General features: G+C 40.7%; 1 protein-coding gene across 2 annotated transcripts in view; it reads left to right on the top strand.

Annotated features, from left to right (window-relative positions):
• The window catches only part of HDAC9 (histone deacetylase 9), a 657,492-nt gene that overhangs the window by 284,682 nt on the left and 353,530 nt on the right, over window positions 1–19,280 (top strand). The gene's annotated exons all lie outside the window — the stretch shown is intronic.

The following is a 19,280-nucleotide window of genomic DNA, read 5'->3' as shown; positions in this document are numbered from 1 at the left end:
CAGTCTCAACCATAGCTCCCCAAGTTGTCATGCTGCTGTACCTCCTGGCAGTGAGGAGAGGAAGTGGCAATCAGGGAGAAAGGGGGAGCCCAGAGACCCCAGCTACTGTTGCAGCTGGAATGATGGAGAGAGCAACTGGGCAGGAGCCTACAAGCCACAGTCCAACCCCAGTTTGGCCTTGGTTTAGTCAATAAATAAACCACCAGAATAGATTTTACATCTATATCTAAAATATTTCAAGAGTCTCTCTATCTCTCTTTCTTTTTTTTGTGGTGAAAAATTGTATAATTATTATATCAGGCAACTTTTTCTGGTTGCTGGAGCCACATATATGTTTAAAAATATCCTTTGGATAGAAATGTCATATATTTTAGAAGAAAACTTTCCTTGGAACATTTAGGAATGTTCTAAAGGCTCCAGCAACTGAAGCTTATCTCCTGACAACAGTTGAACTGTAGCCTTGACTTTCTTTGCACCACAGAATATGTTAAGGAGTTGGTGGTGGAGACAGTGTGGTTGTAGCCTTATGTCTACGACACAGTGACTGGTATCCCAATATGTAGGGAGACACTACGTGGAAAAAAAAAAAAAAAAGAAAGTGAAAAGAAAACATTAGATCCTTTATTGCATAAGGCTGCTGGTGAGTGATATAGTTACTTTCAGCAAGGAAGTCTACCACCCTGCTGTGCTAACTGCCTTTGAATATGCTTCAGCCACTGGGAGATTGAACCCTAAGTGCAACGCTGGTACTAACATTGAAAAGACGTGGCATTTGAAATCAGTATGCATCCAGAAAGGAAATACAGTATGCATCTAATACTTCAGGACAGACACTTAAAGTGCATGTTAATATCCCCTAATGTTTTCACAAAAAAATTGCATAGGGCTTGGTTTTGCAAGGAATGAAAAATAAATCATTTATTTTGGTAGAATATGGTGACAATGTAACCAGATCCAATGAAAGGCTTGCTCAAGCTATTCTGTTATTCTGTCATGCTAAGCTGTGATATAGTTCTGTCCTTAAGAGTATTGTACAAAGTACATTTTCTGTGCTGATAAGCTGTGCAGTTACTTACTTTTTTAAACATAATAGTATACTCCTTTTCCTCAAAATAATTTTTTCCTATATTTTGGAAATGTAGGTTTTCTTTTTTCTTCCACATTTACATATTATTTTAAATAGGCTGATTGATATTTATGACATGTCATACTGCTGATCTGTAAAACAAAACATTTTCAGACACTGTAACAGTAAAGTTCTTGTGCAGCTGCTAATACTTTTATATCTCTGTGGGGGTTTGAAAATATTCCTTAATTCAATTCCCATTGTCTGTATATTAGGACTATAATATAATTAAACCCAGATGTTTTCTGTACATTGTTCCAAATATTTGGGCATGCAATGCATCAGTTACAAATCGAGCTCATAACTAGATGACTCTTCTAAAAATGATTATACATATAGCATAAATAGACAAATAATGTTAAAGTCATTATCACAGTAGTTTTGTAAATCGAGTGTTGTTTGATACTTATAATTAATTATTCTTCTCTTCAAATAGAGATGCGTGTAGCATGTCATACTTCAGCAAAGAACTTTAATTTATAGTAACTCTTATAAATATCCTGTTTACATATTAAATGACTCCTTGTCATTGAGTCCTAATTTCAGCCTTCAGCAACATTTTCCACAAAGGTTCTGATGATTATTCACCAGGTTCAGAGCAAAGGCAACAGGAACCAGAATAACACCAGTCAAATGACCCTAAGCTTATCTGGGTGGCTGCAGGGCCATCCCTTAGGCAGAGGGGACATAGTGGAGCCTGTGTCATCCTCATGGGACCACACCAGACAAAGATGTCCCAGGAACATTCATATGTATGGACAGGCTCTATGCCTGCAGAGCTCTGACCTTTGCCACAAGGGGTGAACCTTTTTTCCTTTCCTTGAATGAATACTTATTGCTACTGGCTTCTAGAATAACCCTGTGTGTCTGAACCTGCACACAGTCAGCATGGTATGAAAACAAATCTTTATGATCTGTGCAACTTTAAAAAAGACTACCTAAATCCCAAATTAAATGTTAGTTTTAATCATCATTCTATTTTGCTTCCCACATTCTTTCTGATGCACGTAATATAGAATTCAGAGGCGTCTTATGTCTTCTTTAAATGCAGTGTCCTTTTAGGATGCTTCATGATTGTGTTTGATTTGTTTTAATTCAGCCTAAATGAAAAGCAAAGCTGCATAATTCTATCCCAACACCTGAGCAAGATACAGAGAGGTTTCTCCTCATTCAACCCATTTTGTCAGATACCTAACTGCAAATCAGTCATCAGTTTCATTCTTTCTTCCCATCTCACCTTCTCCAAATGGTGCTTTGTTACTGAACTTGTTCAGTTGTATTCAGGAGAGAGTATAAACTCAACTTTTAGATTCCACCCACAACCCCAAATATCTCAAGTAGCCAAATATTTTAGCCAAACAGGGAAACAGCAGTTTTAACTTTTATATTTATCTTTGAAATTAGGCATCAGAGTCAACATAGCAGCAAAACAGAAGTGATCTTGGCCCCTTTATTTACCTTAATACCATGTATTGTTCCTTCCTCCGAAGGTGTGGAGGAATCTGTCTGAAGTAAACATATTCTACCTCTGGTGCACAGAGGACCAGGACTGGGGTTTTTTGGGTTAGAGGCCAGGCAATTCAGTTCTTTGCACAACTATTTCATTTAGTCTTCGTTAACAGGCTTAGAGAATAACAGAACAGAGGGATGGATAGAGCTATCACTTTGTTGACTAGATAAACATAACACATAGAGGAGATGTAACTTGACCAGAATTTGGCCAAAAATTTGCATGTCCAGATTTTCAAAAACGTCCACCAGCCAACAGTTCCTGATATAAATCGCACACGATTCCCAGTGAGACTTGTGATTCTAAGTCACTGGGACACTTCAAAATTTCATCTAGTGGAAGCATCATAGTACAGAGCATTTTTGAAAGTCAGTATGCTTCTCCTAATGGGAGCTGAGCTCTTTTTAAAATGTGATCCTCCTGCCCCACTCTTCTCCTTCACTCCATTCACATGATCAATGGGATCTGTTGAGTGCTGAGTTCCATAGATTCTTGGGGCTACAGATATGTTCCAACACAACTTATTTGTTACCTTGTTGAAATGATTCAAACAATGTTCTGGCAGACAGCCAGGATGCTTGCATTTTCTCGACCTGGTAACATTCCACTTTCTGTGATTCATGTTGATGTAATCCAGCAAAAACTATTCTAAATAAAGGTTATTCCCCAGCTTTAACTAAAGCAGTGTACTTTTTAAAATTATGTTTAATGTTAAACCCTAAATTTTGGACCCATCCATGTCCAAATTCACTTCTGGGTGGATTTTTTCTGCCTTCATTTTTTATCACTTGGCTTTTACTGGATATAATTCCATAGAACATTAGCACAGATTGGTATCCTAACCTGGGAAACAAACAAAACTAGACTTTTATACAGCATACCTCATATGCTGTAGCATTCTAATACTCAGAAGATTCGCAAAACTTCTTGACCCTCTACATGCTACTTTCATATCTGAACAGAGTTGCCAAACCAAGGCAATGTTTTTTTTATTGATACTCGCAAACTTTTATTGATAACTAAACTGTTTTACTGACATATCCGTGATGTAATGTAAATGGAGCCTTTCTACGAAGCCCTGGACATGGATGGTCCAAATTTTAGGGATTAACATGAAACATAATTTAAAAAAAAAGTCAGTAAAAATTGGAAGATTTGCAATGAAAAAAATATTTTTTTTGTGTTAGTACCCCTGCCTCACTAGAACAATGGTTTTATACTGTGGTGCCCCCACCCCAGAGGTCCCCTATTCAATCCCATACACTGATACCCTCACTGCATCCTGCTTCTCTTGCCCCCAGCCCATTCCCCAACTTTACCCCTGCTGGCCTGACTCCCCATCCTGGCATTGACCTATCCCGCAGGAAGAAGGATTTTTGTCGGCTGACCAGCATTAGTGTAAAAGGACACAGCAGAAGCAGCAGCACAGGGCTGGAGTGGGAGGGGCTATGGGCTACAAAGCCCTGAAAGATGCTTTCTGCAGGGTGTAGCAGTCCCACTGGGACAGAAGCTGGTGCTGTTGTGCTCTGTGTGTCATTCAACACTTGTCTCTTGCAAGGGATCATCAATCAAGCTCTGGTAGCTTAGTGTTTTTATGGATAACTAATTTTTAACAGACTTTACAAACAGGCATTTTTAGGCTTGTCTTTCAGTCTGTCCATAAATTTATGGACAGCTAGCAACCCTGTATCTGAATTGTGTATTGCTCTTTTACATTGTTACTTACGGCATTATTCTTGAAACTATTTGTTGTTGGGGGTAGTGACTATGTTTTGCTAGAGCTATTGGTAGTCTATGCTGGTAGTTTTCAACCTGTGGTCCATGGATTGCTGGGGGTCCATAGACTATGTCTAAGGGGTCTGCAAGAGATTACTATAATCAACTGAAAGTATGTGGATACCCACACTTAAAATTCAAAGGGGTCCACACCTCCATTCAAAAAATTTTAGTGGTCCGTAAATGAAGAAAGTCCACTGGTCCATGCCTAACCTGAACGCTTCCTACAACTGACAATGAATATATTTTTCCACTAAGTATCATTTGCTCTTTTGTATGTTAGCCTGCATGACCATTGAAGTGCAGCATTGCAGATCAACATTTCTCTTTACTTATGGGGCTATCTTCGTTTTTTGTCTTCAGAGCCTCAAATTGCTAGTGGACTTGTGTGCAAAATTTTGTATTACTTCAGTGTCATACAATTCAGAAAATGGTTGCAATTCACAAGCCAAGTATGGACAGGTGAAATGAACCACAGTATATTTAGTTAGGAGCAATGCAAGGTATTGTTTTGCTTGGTGGGTTATATTATTGCATACTGGAAAAAAATAAGATAGCTAAAGCAATTGGTTAATGCATGGTAGAAGAAAGAGGAGGGAACGGCATATACAGAAGAGTTCCAAAGAGAGAACTAATGAGCAATATTTGGAAGAGCACTTAGGAAGAACCGTATTAGGTTGGTTAGTTAGATAGTGGATTAACTACATCCCTTTCTTTATGGATGAGTAGAGGATTTCTGTATTAAAAACAGTATTTTTTTAAAAGAAATTAACTAAAATAATTAATTAGTAACATCCTTCTGTGAGTAGCTATTTAGCAATCTGCAGGAGTAATTGAAACCTAGGAAAAAACATTTTGTATGTAAAAGACTGTTTCTCCTTTCCCTCTCTGACCCTCATCCCACTTAATTCTGCTTCTGTCTACATATTCTAGGAAATCACCCTCCTGTGAAGTAACATTATACTAAAAAGCTAAATTTGTAGGTTTCTTTTTGGTCTTCAATCACCCCTTGAAAAAAAACAAGAGGCTAAATCTACAAATACAACATCTCCAGAGAAGAGACTTCAGGTTCATTTGGGATATACATAATTTTTCAGAGGTTACAGCAGTGCCAGGGGCATGTTAGCTATACAAACAGTGAAAATAAAGCAAAGATACATATATCTCCTTAGTTGTAACCTGATTTTCAGATGCATAGATTATCCACAGCTCCTAAATGCATGTATTGCAGCTCCCAAAAATTGTGATCACCAAAGTAAGTTCTCTCTCTCTCACACACACACACACCCCCCGCCCATTTGCAAAGCTGGGAGTAATAGTCAAACCCTCTGATGTGACATCTATTTTCTTCAGGGCTCTTCTCTCCCTACAACAGTTAGCCACCAAGTAGAAATTTTAGCCTCATTAAGTTCACCATCAATAAGTTTTGAGGGTACAATTAGTGGTAATAGGGTTGAGAAACAGAGGAAACTTTCACTTGTAATTAAAGAATGAATGTGAAGCAAACTGATGTTAACAGCTTCTTCCGGTCTATATAATGAACAGGGAAAAGGAAAGTTGCAACAATCAAAGGTCTTACTGGGGTCCAATGGCTCTAAAGAAATGTAATACTCTTGCTACTGCTACCTTGAATCTTCTCAGGAAGCAACAGAATGAACATTAATAGTATCAAGTTAGGGTAGCGATTTGAGAGTGAATACTATCTTGCTCCCATTCAACTTGAGTAAAAAGGAAAGCATTTGCAAAATATAAAACAAAATTAGCAAGAAGAAGTTAAGACAAGCCTAATGACAGCATCATAGAGATTAGTTGCAGTGGGAATTTACAGGTCCTACAAAAGATCCTACAAAAGATGCTTGATTCTACAAAAGATGGAACCATGATTCAGTAGATGCATTTGGATGACTCCTATTTTTGAAGTCCTCCTGTATTTCTGTTTCTCTTACCTATCCAGAATGAATCTATAATAGATTTATTTTACACTCTACTTTTTAGCATATCAAACAAAGAAGGTTCCCTTAGATGACTCTTCTGCCCCACTTTCAGTATGTTGTTTTCTTTTTTCCAGGTGATCAATGACTTTTCTGACTCTTTCAAAGAATTTTTAGGTGTTTCTTCTGACTCATTTTCAAGGTGGTAGGTTTTTTCCCAGGAAATTACTTTAAAAAGTTATTTCTTGATTTAATCCCATTACATATAGATACACCAAGTTATACTATGTTAAATAATTTCTCTACCACTTTAGTATATTCAGCATGTTGAATGTAGTATATTCAACCTTCTAATATTTTAGCTGATTACTGTGCCCCACTTAGAAATCATTTAGATTAATTATTCCTAATTAAACTTCTGTCTTATTTCTCCTTTGACTTGCTCTTGGCTTGCTCTCCTTGCTCTTGGCGCCTATAATAGATGTTATAATTTGAGAGGTAAATCATATGAATCAATGCTGGTGGTGCTGCCTTAGCTGGTTTCATTATTTTTAGCATATTTTGAGTCAGAGGTAATTTAGGCCCTGATCCTGTTGACACTAATGCAATTACTTCATTTAATTTACATGAATAACTCCTCCACTGACCACTCTTCCACTGAATAACATTAAGCACATCTTTATGTGCTGTAAGAACCTGGCTCTATCTAATGAAAGGAAACTGCTCCATTCTGTGTTTGTAAAGAACCTGTGTGTGTGTGTGTGTGTGTGTGTGTGTGTAATGATGATTTCATCCTTCCAGCTTTGTGATCATTTTTGTTACTCTTCTCTGAGCTCACAATAGTTCATTTACTAAATAGTTAATAAGATGTGAATGCTGAAGTCAAAATTGCACCTGTTATAGTTCATATGTATTAATTCATTTGATGCCTGAAGATTTTATTATATAAGAATTGTCAGAAGAGTTTTATAAATTAGTGTGTCCTCTCTATTTACCAAAGAGCAGGTCCCAAAGATTGAGCCACTTTCTTTATCCTCAGAATCTGTTCTTTTTGAAGCCAAGAGGAATTTTGCTTGAATAAAGAACGTAGAATTAGGTACAATATTGTAAGGGATTAAGGAGAACAAATGAAACTCATATTCCTAATTTTTTTGTGTGCTTTTGAAAATCTTTCACATTTTAAATGTGTTCTCAAAATTTCAAAATAATATGAGCAAAATCCTGGTTCCATGCAAATTAATGGCAAAATTCCCACACTTTCCAGGTAGATACAGGATTTTAGCCCAGTTGTATTAATGGCTGGGGAGAGTTGAAAACTTGTGAAAAACTAAATTAAAACATGTATAGGAGAGAGAAAGGTGAAAAGTGAAAGGCATATGTTGTCAGACCCTCCAAAATAGAATGTTCTGGTTACAAAAGATTACACTTCTCCAAGCTCCTAGAAAACAGAATCTGTTCAAACCCACAATTCTAATTAAAGGTTTTAGTTGCCAAATAGCATGTTCTGACTAAAGCCACGTAAATATTACAGAGCTGCTCATGAATAACAGTATAAGCTTTATACTTTGCTGTTGATTTTCTCATGGGAAAGTAATATAAATGAGTGTGATACCTCCCTGTTGGCTTTAACTGTTAGAAATGCAAAGCATGCTGAAATTGTACATAATTCTCTTCCAAAGGAAAGGAAATAGCATTTCAATGGTTTTCCTCAGTGTCTTGTTGAGTTATGGTGGTGCACAATTATTCCAGTTAAATTACTCTACCAGATGGAAGGTTACATTGTATATTTAGCTAATTAAGTTGTAGGGGACTGACACTATATCCCAGAAATAAAGAGCATATCAGAAAGTAAACATATTTAAATTAAGTTCATTGTGGACATGCAGTATCTATGTTTAATTAAGACTCTTAGCAGGTGGGGTTTTTTATCCTCATTTTGATTAACAAAATAAATCCTTTTAAAATTAGCCCTGTGATAGAAGTTATATAAGTGCATGTTTCAAAAATCTTTCAGGGCCAAATTCATTTTCTTTTGTTATTAGTGGAGTTGAATCTTCAACCAGAGCTGAATTTGGCTCAAAATTCTCATGCATTCTGAAATCAAGGCATGCTGCTTTGGGTGTTTAGTTTTCTTGGCACCTTAAGAACCCCTGTGTGTTGACATTCTGCCTTGCCTTCAGAAAACTCTAGATAGTATGCCTAGATAATATAGATCTCCCCACCTTTCATCTACTGAAGAAATTGATGTCCTTTCAAATCTGGGGAAAAGGTGATGATGTTTAATTGTGGGTTTCTGAAGTTTGGCAAATACTATGATATAGTTTGTTCTTCCATCAAGTGAATTATTGTTGTTGGATTTTCTCCTAGATTAAAATCCCTAGGTCTTAATCACCATATTAAATAATTACTTCTTTTGTGGGGCCTAGGGAAAACGCACATGATTGTCTGCAGAATATAAATCAAGAAAATCAGGAGTCAAACTATGGCTCTGCACAAACCTGAAGTACAAGGTTTATGGATTACTTCTGATGCTTGTTCAGTGAAGAGGGTCATTTTGCCTGTGTAAAGTAGAATGACTCCATGGCTGTTGGGGAGATGGTGAGGGAAGGCACTGGGAATACAGCAGGGAGTGAGATGGGTTGCACCCAAAGGTGGTGTTCCCCTTATATCTTCCCAGCTGGTACGGTTTGGTGCATGCAGCAAGAGGTGGAGGTAATGCTAACATCATGCAGACATAAATCAAGAAGTCCTGCCAGCCACAGTAGATTTACCACACCCCTAAGCAACAGAATAATGATTGCCCCTTTAGCAGTACATTGAAAGGTAAATGACTTTCTGGCCTTCTTCCCCCCCCCTCCTCGCATATAAATGCCAGACATAATTGATAATAATCATTTTAGTTAATGGGTCAAAATTCCAATGGGAGAAAAGAGAATATGGAAATTAATTATAATATTTTTGTGATCTTTTCCCTATAGCTTCTCTCACATGCTGTATTTATTTTTTTTTATTTACTATTTTTCATGTGTTATTTAATGCAGAGGGATCTTCTTTCAAAACTACATGACTTTCCATATTGTGCCATAGGAAAATATTCCACAAGCCATAATTAAATCAAACCTTAATTTATTATTCAAACCAATTTATTATTCAAATCAAAGCATAACTTCTCAGCTAGGCTAATACCATAACAATGAGTCTGATTCTTGGAAACATTTCATGCACATAACTCTTATTAGAGCAGACTCTCTTATTGTAGATCTGTGAAGTGGTTGCATTTAAATTTATATGAAAGCCGTGTTCAAAAATAAATTATATAAATACCTAATAAATTGAATAAATAATATCCCTATCTCATCCTCTGAATTCTCCGAAGCCATGAAATGAAATATATCCAAACGGAGTGAGGTGGAGGGGGAGTGTAAGAAAAAGACCTTTGCTTTAGTAAGGTTAATTACTGACCTGGATTCAGGTATTCATGTGCCTTGATTCCAGCAGACATAAAGCTCAATGTGGCGTATGCTTCCTACGTAATATTTATAAAAGCCCTATGGATGAAATCAAAGCCGTATTGAAGAGAGTGGGAGTTTTGCTGATACAGATGTAGGGCTCAATCTGGCATAGATGCGCAAGCAGAGAACTCCTTTATGCCAAGGGATTTTCTGCTGCATATATGCAGTCAGCATCTGACCCCTTTATCTTCCAAGTGCCACAGAGTTCAAAAATCCATAGAGAATCATTTGGTACCTTGCTGACCTTAAAAATAAGATATAAAAATTGTCTAATTCTTTGAAAAAGGATGTGGGTCAGTATAAAAATCTATATACCTAAGCATTAGCTAAGCAAACTTAACATTTCCTTGCATAAGCAGTGAAATAGGTTTTACATTAATTTGGAAGGCTACAATGAATAACTGGTTGGAAAGTTCTAAAATGCATGTTTGAAATTTAAAATAGGGCTTGAGGGAAGACTTTCAGTTATGAACCTTTTTTAGGTGAAAAGCTGCTAACCTTATTAAATCTGCTTCCTTAGCCTGAAGAAAGCTAAATGGCTGAGAGATCCCCTCTAATCTAATTAGCTGTTTTTTTATTTAGGAGTTGGATATTTACCTTAGCCTGAGTAAATAAAGCATTTTACCTTTTTTACGAAACTAAAATAAAGCAAAGGGCTAAAAGGTTTCACATGTGACCAACATTCCCTTTAAAGTGGGTGGCTGTACAGGAAACAGTTTCCGTGTATACTGAAAACACATTAGGTGATGCAAGCCATAAAAATAAAGCATCTCCATCCTTCACCGCTGTATCTGACACTCCTGCCTTATTGGGACCACCCAATGGTTATGCCCAGCCAAATGGATGTTCCATGTAATTCTTGGAAAAGCTTTAGAGGGAATAGTGGGAATGGCTTTCTTTCTCATAAATCTATTTTAAACTTAGAATATTTCAAAACACCAGAATTAAACAGTATTTGAATGTGTACTATAGAGTAGTGTATGATGTTGGCGACTTCCAGTGCGCCAGCTGTGAGGAATACCAATGGCATCCACAGGGCTCATTCCTTATTTTTGGCTCTAGATGGAAAATAGGTTCTGCCCAGAGCACATGAAGGAGAAACAAATCAATCAGATTGGTCTTTATCACACAAACCATTCAAAGTTAATTGAAATGGGCAACCCTGGCTCCTTAATGGAGCATCAGCTAGAAATCTCCAGGCCAAGCTTTTATCAGAACCTGATATAGCCAGGGGGAGGGAGGCAGGGGGCTCTGTAAGACACTCTGGCTATGTATAAACTAAACAACTAGGCTGAGTGGCCAGAGTGGGGGTTAGTGCTCACCAAACTGATGTAACTATTTCATTTGTTCACCCAGTTCCATGGTAAGTGGAAGAAGTCCATGGTAATTTTTGCAGCTGTTTCATTAAAGGATAAATTGTCTCAGTTTAACTTCCCCTTCCTTACTGTGGAAAGATCAGACAGACACAACACTTAAAGAGGATCAGCTGGCATGCAGTAAAATTTTCCCAGCCCCTGCTAAGTTAGTATAGCTGTTTCCTCTGCCTATGCTTTCTTATGAATAAAGGCAGGCCTGCTAATAGCTCTCCAGCAAGCCACTGAGGGATCAGGGAGCTTTAATGCTTGTACCCACCGTGGGCTGTGATCCCGTTCCCCAGCGCTCATAGATTCATAGATGTTAGGGCCGGAAGGGACCTCAATAGATCATCAAGTCCGACCCCCTGCATAAGCAGGAAAGAGTGCTGGGTCTAGATGACCCCAGCTAGATACTCGTCTAACCTCCTCTTGAAGACCCCCAGGGTAGGGGAGAGCACCACCTCCCTTGGGAGCCCGTTCCAGACCTTGGCCACTCGAACTGTGAAGAAGTTCTTCCTTATGTCCAGTCTAAATCTGCTCTCTACTAGCTTGTGGCCATTGTTTCTTGTAACCCCCGGGGGCGCCTTGGTGAATAAATCCTCACCAATTCCCTTCTGTGCCCCCGTGATGAACTTATAGGCAGCTACAAGGTCGCCTCTCAACCTTCTCTTGCGGAGGCTGAAAAGGTCCAGTTTCTCTAGTCTCTCCTCGTAGGGCTTGGTCTGCAGGCCCTTGACCATACGAGTTGCCCTTCGCTGTACCCTCTCCAGGTTATCCGCATCCTTCTTGAAGTGTGGCGCCCACAATTGCACGCAGTACTCCAACTGCGGTCTGACCAACGCCCTATAGAGGGGAAGTATCACCTCCCTGGACCTATTCGTCATGCATCTGCTGATGCACGATAAAGTGCCATTGGCTTTTCTGATGGCTTCGTCACACTGCCGGCTCATGTTCATCTTGGAGTCCACTAGGACTCCAAGATCCCTTTCCACCTCTGTGCCACCCAGCAGGTCATTCCCTAGGCTGTAGGTGTGCTGGACATTTTTCCTCCCTAGGTGCAGCACTTTGCATTTCTCCTTGTTGAACTGCATCCTGTTGTTTTCTGCCCACTTGTCCAGCCTATCCAGGTCTGCCTGCAGCTGTTCCCTGCCCTCCGGCGTGTCCACTTCTCCCCATAGCTTTGTGTCATCTGCAAACTTGGACAGAGTACATTTCACTCCCACGTCCAAGTCGCTGATGAAGACATTAAAGAGTATCGGTCCAAGGACCGAACCCTGCGGGACCCCACTGCCCACACCCTTCCAGGTCGAGACCGACCAATCTACCACAACTCTTTGGGTGCAACCCTCTAGCCAATTCGCCACCCACCGGACTGTGTAGTCATCCAAGTCACAGCCTCTTAACTTGTTCACCAGTATGGGGTGGGATACCGTATCGAAGGCCTTCCTGAAGTCCAAGTATACGACATCCACCCCTCCTCCTGTGTCCAGGCGTTTCGTAACCTGGTCATAGAAAGAGACTAGGTTGGTCAGGCACGATCTGCCCGCCACAAACCCATGCTGGTTTCCCCTCAGCATAATTTGTCCTGCCGGGCTCTCACAAATGTGAGCCTTGATAATTTTTTCAAATACTTTACCAAGGATGGAGGTGAGACTGACCGGCCTATAGTTGCCCGGGTCCTCCTTCCTCCCCTTTTTGAAAATGGGGACCACGTTAGCCCTTTTCCAGTCCTCCGGGACTTGGCCTGTGCGCCACGAGCATTCGAATATTCCCGCCAGTGACTCTGCAATGACGTTGGCCAGTGCCTTCAGCACCCTCGGATGGAGCTCATCCGGGCCTGCTGACTTAAAGGCATCCAGTTCTTCCAAGTGACTCTGCACCACCTCAGGATCTACGCATGGAAGTCTGGCGCCTTGCTGCTGCCTCTCTACAACCCCAGTGAGAGACTTGTCGTGCCCCTCGCTTAGGAACACTGAGGCAAAGAACTCGTTGAGGAGTGCAGCCTTGTCCCCCTGTCTGTCACCAATTGCTTCTGCCCATTTAGCAGGGGTCCTATTCCTCCCTGGGCCTTCCTTTTACTCCCAATATATCTAAAAAACAATTTCTTGTTGTCCTTTACTTGGGTTGCCATCCTCAGCTCCATGGTAGCTTTGGCCCGCCTAACTGCCTCCCTACAAGCACGAGCAGAGGAGGTATATTCATCTTTAGTGATCTCACCCTGTTTCCACTTTTTATGTGCTCCCCTTTTGGCCCTTAGGCTGCCCTGGATTTCTCTGGTCAGCCATGGAAGCCTCCTGGCCCCTTTCCCTCTTTTGCCTCGCTCGGGGATCGTCTTGCTTTGTGCCCAAAGGATCGTTTCCTTTAGGCACAGCCACCCTTCTTCGGCACCCATCCCATCAAAACTCCTATTCTGCAGTGCTTCCTTGACTAATCGCCTGAGTGCAATGAGATCAGCTTTCCTAAAGTCTAGCACTTTTACCCTACTAGTTACCTTACCCACTCGCCGTCTTATGTTGAATTCTATTATAAGGTGATCACTGTCTCCCAGATAGCTACCGATCTGGAGGTCCCCTATCATGTCATCCCCTGTTGCCAATACCAGATCCAGTATGGCATTCCCCCTAGTGGGACCATGCACCTCCTGTGTCAGGTGGAGGTCCTGTACACAAGTTAGAAACCTGCGTGAGCGATGGGACCTTGCTGTCTGCGTCTCCCAGCAGATGTCCGGGTAGTTTAGGTCCCCCATGACTACCGCCTCTTTAGCTTTTATGGTCTCCGAGAGTTGCCTCAGGAGCCCCGCATCTATTTCTTCCCCTTGGTGTGGGGGTCTGTAACAGACCCCTACCACCAAATCCCTTTCTCCTTGCCCCCCATGTAGCCTAACCCACAATCCTTCTACTTCCTCAACCTCGGATTCTGTCTTGATGAGGGTTGATGTGTATTGCTCACTGACATAAAGTGCAACCCCCCCCCCTTTCTTCCCCGACCTGTCCTTTCTATACAATCTATATCCCTCAATATGTACCGCCCAGTCGTGGGATGAATCCCACCAGGTCTCTGTTAGCCCCACTAAGTCATAGGTGTTTAGTGCAAGCAGGAGCGCTAGTTCATCCTGCTTGTTCCCCATGCTCCTAGCATTAGTATATAGGCACTTGAGCCCTGCGACTGGTGCCTTTGCTACCCCCCCGCTCCCAGTCCCATGGGGCCCATTGTTTCTTACCTTCTTGTTCCTTACCTGTTCTGTTGTGCTGGCCTCCCCATCGCTTTCAGGTTCCCAATGTTCTCCTTCTTCAGGCTGGGCTGTCCTTGTGGGTGCCACATGGTTTGGTGGTCCACAGCTTCCCCTGCCCTCGTACTCCCCTCCCCCCGAGGAGCCTAGTTTAAAGCCCTCGGTCATCTTTGGAGCAGTTCAGTATATTCTAGACTATTGGGGAGGGACATAACAGTTATTCACCATCCCCATTCTCTTTGATAAAGTGGGGAGGGACAGATCTTGTGCCCTCTGTGCTTTCTGAATTGTTAGAAAGGATCTTGTGAATTCAGGGCCTGTCCTTTCATACTGCAGCCCCCACTCCACAGCTGTCCAGCACAGATTTTGAGGATCATAGTATCTTCCCCCTCCATCTTTGATGGGGTGGGATGAATTCCGGCTCCAACACACACCTAATCTTAGACTCTTGACATAGTACAGGGAAAGGAAGGATAATCTATTTATTGTTACAGCTCCTAGATAACCCCAAAATGGATCAGGACCCTATTGTGCAATAGGCTTGACAAAAGAGAGCTATCTCTGTTCCAGAGAGATTATAATCTAAGTAAAGTATAAGAGAGAATACATGGCAGGACAAGTGACACTAGGAAACGGAGACAGTGGCACTAGGGCACAAGGAAACAGTGGTCATCTTGATAGTCACTTGGTCTCAGCCCACCAGCAGCCTGATCTTTCTCAAGCTGGAAATAGCAGCAAGTTCTTCTCCACCTGTCTTCTTTGAAGTAGTTGTGCAGCTGTCCTACCCATATTCAAGTACCCACTGATATTGAGAATTATCCAAGCCAGAACGTAGACTTTTATCTATGGGGAAAAAAAAAGAAAAGCCAGGAATTGGGACTTCTTTCTATATTTTGTGTGTCTGTGTGTCTGTGTAAATTATTATAACTACACATAAACAAACATATATGTAAGACTTTCAAACAAGTATCTCCCATCCTGCTCCTTAATTTGGCTGCATCTTCCCCATAAGTATCTGCAAAGCTTCCTCATTATCTTAAAATTCTCCTTTTCTGCAGTGCCTCGAAAACCTCAATGGGGGTTGGTCACTGCTGTGCTTAGCCCATTGCCTATCATGCTAATCAGTTTTATCTTATTCCTTCCTTATACTCCCCCTGTTGGTCTTTTTCTGCCAGATGTCCCTGGTTTTATAAATTCTCTGGAATTTGTAAACTTTCTGGAGCAGGTGCTGGGTATCTGTTTAGTGTTTGGGCAGTTCATATGACAATGAGTCTTTGTTCATGGTTGGAGCACCTAGTTGTTATGACTGCTGCTGCTAAATGCATCCTACCTATTACAAAATAATCACTTGAAAATCTGATTTCCTTTTATATACTTCCTTATATACTTCTAAATAAATACAAACATTTTAGTGCTATATTTACAGTCTTGTAGGTAATTTTAAGGAATATTTTGTAGCACCATAGAACAGAATTTTTGTCTCATTTCTCTCTGTGAACTCACAACATCATTTTAAATTACTGCATTTCTAAAAATGATTTCAGCAATAGTGATTGGAATGCAAGCTTCAGGGAGCAGATTAACTCTCTTAAGTAGGATGCGTCAGCTCTTGAAAATATACAGAAGCTGCAGCATATTAAATAAAAAAAAAATTAGTCACCATGGCCAAATTTAGTATCAGGTACCTCTAAGTGCTCTATGATTTTCCAAACCTGACCTCTTAGCTAATAAAATGAAATGTGTTCACTTTAGAGCCATCCTAATCTTCAACAAAGCTTGCTTTCTGCTCCGCAGGTTTCCTATATATGGTTTTAGCCTCATGATGAGGACCTACTGACCATACACTCTATCCCATTCCCTATTTCCTGCCAGGGTTCATTAAATGTTGATTTGGAATTGGGACATATTTTTTGATACATTAGTACTAAAGTATTCCTGGCATCAAGAGAAAGCTGTGAGCTGGTATCTTTTTAAAAACTTTTCTTTTATAAGGCTTTTCCATTTTCAGTTCCTGTGTGTGGGAGGGTTTTTCATCTCTTCAACGGGATTTCTAAGACAGAGAGTGTGTGTGTGTGTGTGTGTGTGTGTGTGTGTGTGAGAGAGAGAGAGAATATAATTAAAGGAATAGTAAGCCACGGGCTACTTAAATAATTTCAGCCTCATTTACACATTTGGAAGCAGTCCAGTCCCTGGGCTGCATTCTGTAATGCCGCTATGTGTAAATTGCTAATGATTAAAAAGGCTGGAATATATGACATCTTGATTTCAGTGTATTTTCTTGTCTCATGCTTGTCTTTCAACCTCACACTGTGCTTGAGATTCCAGCTACTTGGGATATCATGCAGTTGACCAATAGGGGTGATCTCAGTGAAATCTTTTATATGTATGTAGTGCCACAAATTCTTTATTTTTAACAGTATAGGAATTTAGTTCATTGTTAGCATGCTGGCTACATACTAGTTCATTGGACTTCAGTGTGAACTTTCCTATGTAAAATCTAACCACTTGGTGTGTTGCTGTGTACCCAAGAAAGTATCTTCCTGTTTTTCTTATGGTAAAAGAGGTGATCAGCCACAGTCAAATTGCCAAATTCAGATTAGCAAGTTGGGAAGTAGTTTCAGATGTGACTTGACTTGAGTGATTCCCTCGATCGGCTGGCAATGCTCCTACAATGCAGCCCAGGGTGCCCTTAGCTTTCTTTGCAATGACTACACACTGTTGGCTCATATTCAGCTTATTGCTCATTGTAACTCATAGGTCATTTTCTGCAGAGCTACTGCTCAGCCACTTGGTCCCCAGCCTGTAACAGTGCATGGGATTGTTTACTATCTTTTGAGTCTGATGACCCAGCCAATTTTCTTTCCACATTACATTAATCCATTCTGTACATCCAACCTGTACCTCCTTAGCTTGCTTGTGAGAATGTTGTGGGAAACCACATAAAAAACCTTGCTTAACTCAAAGTATATCATGTCCACTGCTCTCCCCACATCCACAGAGCCAGTCATCTCACTATAGAAGGCAATCAGGTTGGTCAGGGATGGCTTGCCCTTCATGAATCTGTGCTGACTGTTCCTAATCACCTTCTTCTTCTCCAAGTGCTTAGAAATGGATTATTTGAGGATCTCCTCCATGATTTTCCAGGGACTGAGGTGAGGCTGACCAGTTTGTAGTTCCTTGGCTCCTCCTCCTTCCCTTTCTTAAAGAGGGACACTGTATTGCTCTTTTCTAATCATCCAGGACCTCTCCTGATTGCCATGAGTTTTCAAAGATAATGGCCAGTGGCTCTGCAGTCACATTGGCCAACTCCCTCAGTTCAAAAAAGTTACTTCTTAGGTTATGTATGTACATGGCAAGGCAGTGCAAACCTGACCCAACCCTGTGTGCGCTAGCTCCAGAACCAGAACCAGCATGGCTATGCTAATATGGTACCACATCTGGACTAATTAGTTTTGCAGAGTAGCCATACTGCTTAGGGTTTCAGAGATTGTACATGCACAGCCAGCTCTCTGCACAGAGTTGCCTTAGGGGGTTTCTGTCTAAGAGAAAAATTATTGCACAATAAGCTAAACTGAATTTAAGCTACAATACAGTACATCTTCAATTATCTGAACTGCTTTGGAAAGCTGCTTAGATAGCTGAATTTGTTTGTGTAAATGAAGCTGTAACTAGGTCCATGAGAAGTGCAGGAGTTTCCATTCTGTCTTTATAACTGCAAGGGTTGCTTTCCTTATTCTGTACTACTCAGTTACAATGTTTATGAGGACCTGAATTTTAATAGATCCATCATTTTTCGTTTCTCTCCTACTATTATCTTATTCTTTTGTGCTTTCACATTACTTTGCTCATCGCTGCTAGTTATCAGGGCATGTAAAATACCATATTTACTTGAATATAAGATAGTTCTGACTATATGGCGACCCTCCAATAATTAGGTTCTATATATGGAAAATTTACAAATTGATTGCAATTTTCCAGGTATAGAATCTCATTTTTTGAGGTTTGCCTTGAATTTGTTCCCCTTCCACTGCTACAGCAGGGAAAATAAATGGGGGGGAGGGGTCAGGTGCCTTTTTCTACACCTCCCACAATTTTTCCCTTGCAGCCCCTTCCTTGATGTCAGACCCTGTGCTCCCTGAGCACATGGAAGAGAGAAGCAAATCTGAAAACACTGTCTTAGAAATAAAGATACCTGTACTAACTTGCATATAGAGAAATTACTATAAGTACCCATAGACTTAGTTCATCCAGAAGTGATGCAATTTACCTCTTTTGAAATAGCTGCAAGGTTTGTCTCAGGTGTTCCATAAACATGCTTTTAACTAGCACTTTTGTACCTACTTGTTTATAGTACATTTAAAAATATATATATTTTGGTTCAAGGGCCCAATAGTGAAATTCCAAAATTTGACTGAGCAGAGCTCAGTCATCAAATCTGTGTGACTCTACTACCAGGCAAGTGTCTTCCCTCCCAGAACTATTGGTCTGGGGCTTCAGATATTCCCCAAATCTAGGCAGGCATCCTATGTGCAAGCCTGAGGCCCAGATGCCACCAGTCTTGCATGACATTAGTCCAATGCCAAAAGGCTCATGACTTAGCATATAGTTCATTGGGCTGGGCCCCAGCAGAGACAACTGCATTTCAAGCCATGGTGGTGACCCCATAGCTCAGCAGTGTTCAGTATATGTGTCTACTCTAGAGACACCCCACAAAGGATCCATGTGCTAATTAGACCCCCAGTCATGTGACTGGAACCAGGTGTTTGTCACATGTCCTGGGATCCTCCAAAAATGTATATGTAGATGAGGTGCAGGGCAACATGATCTGGCTCCATCTCATA

This window comes from Alligator mississippiensis, chromosome 5, assembly GCF_030867095.1.
Source record: "Alligator mississippiensis isolate rAllMis1 chromosome 5, rAllMis1, whole genome shotgun sequence".
NCBI classification, from domain to species: Eukaryota; Metazoa; Chordata; order Crocodylia; family Alligatoridae; genus Alligator; species Alligator mississippiensis.
This window is presented reverse-complemented; position numbering and strand designations above follow the sequence as displayed.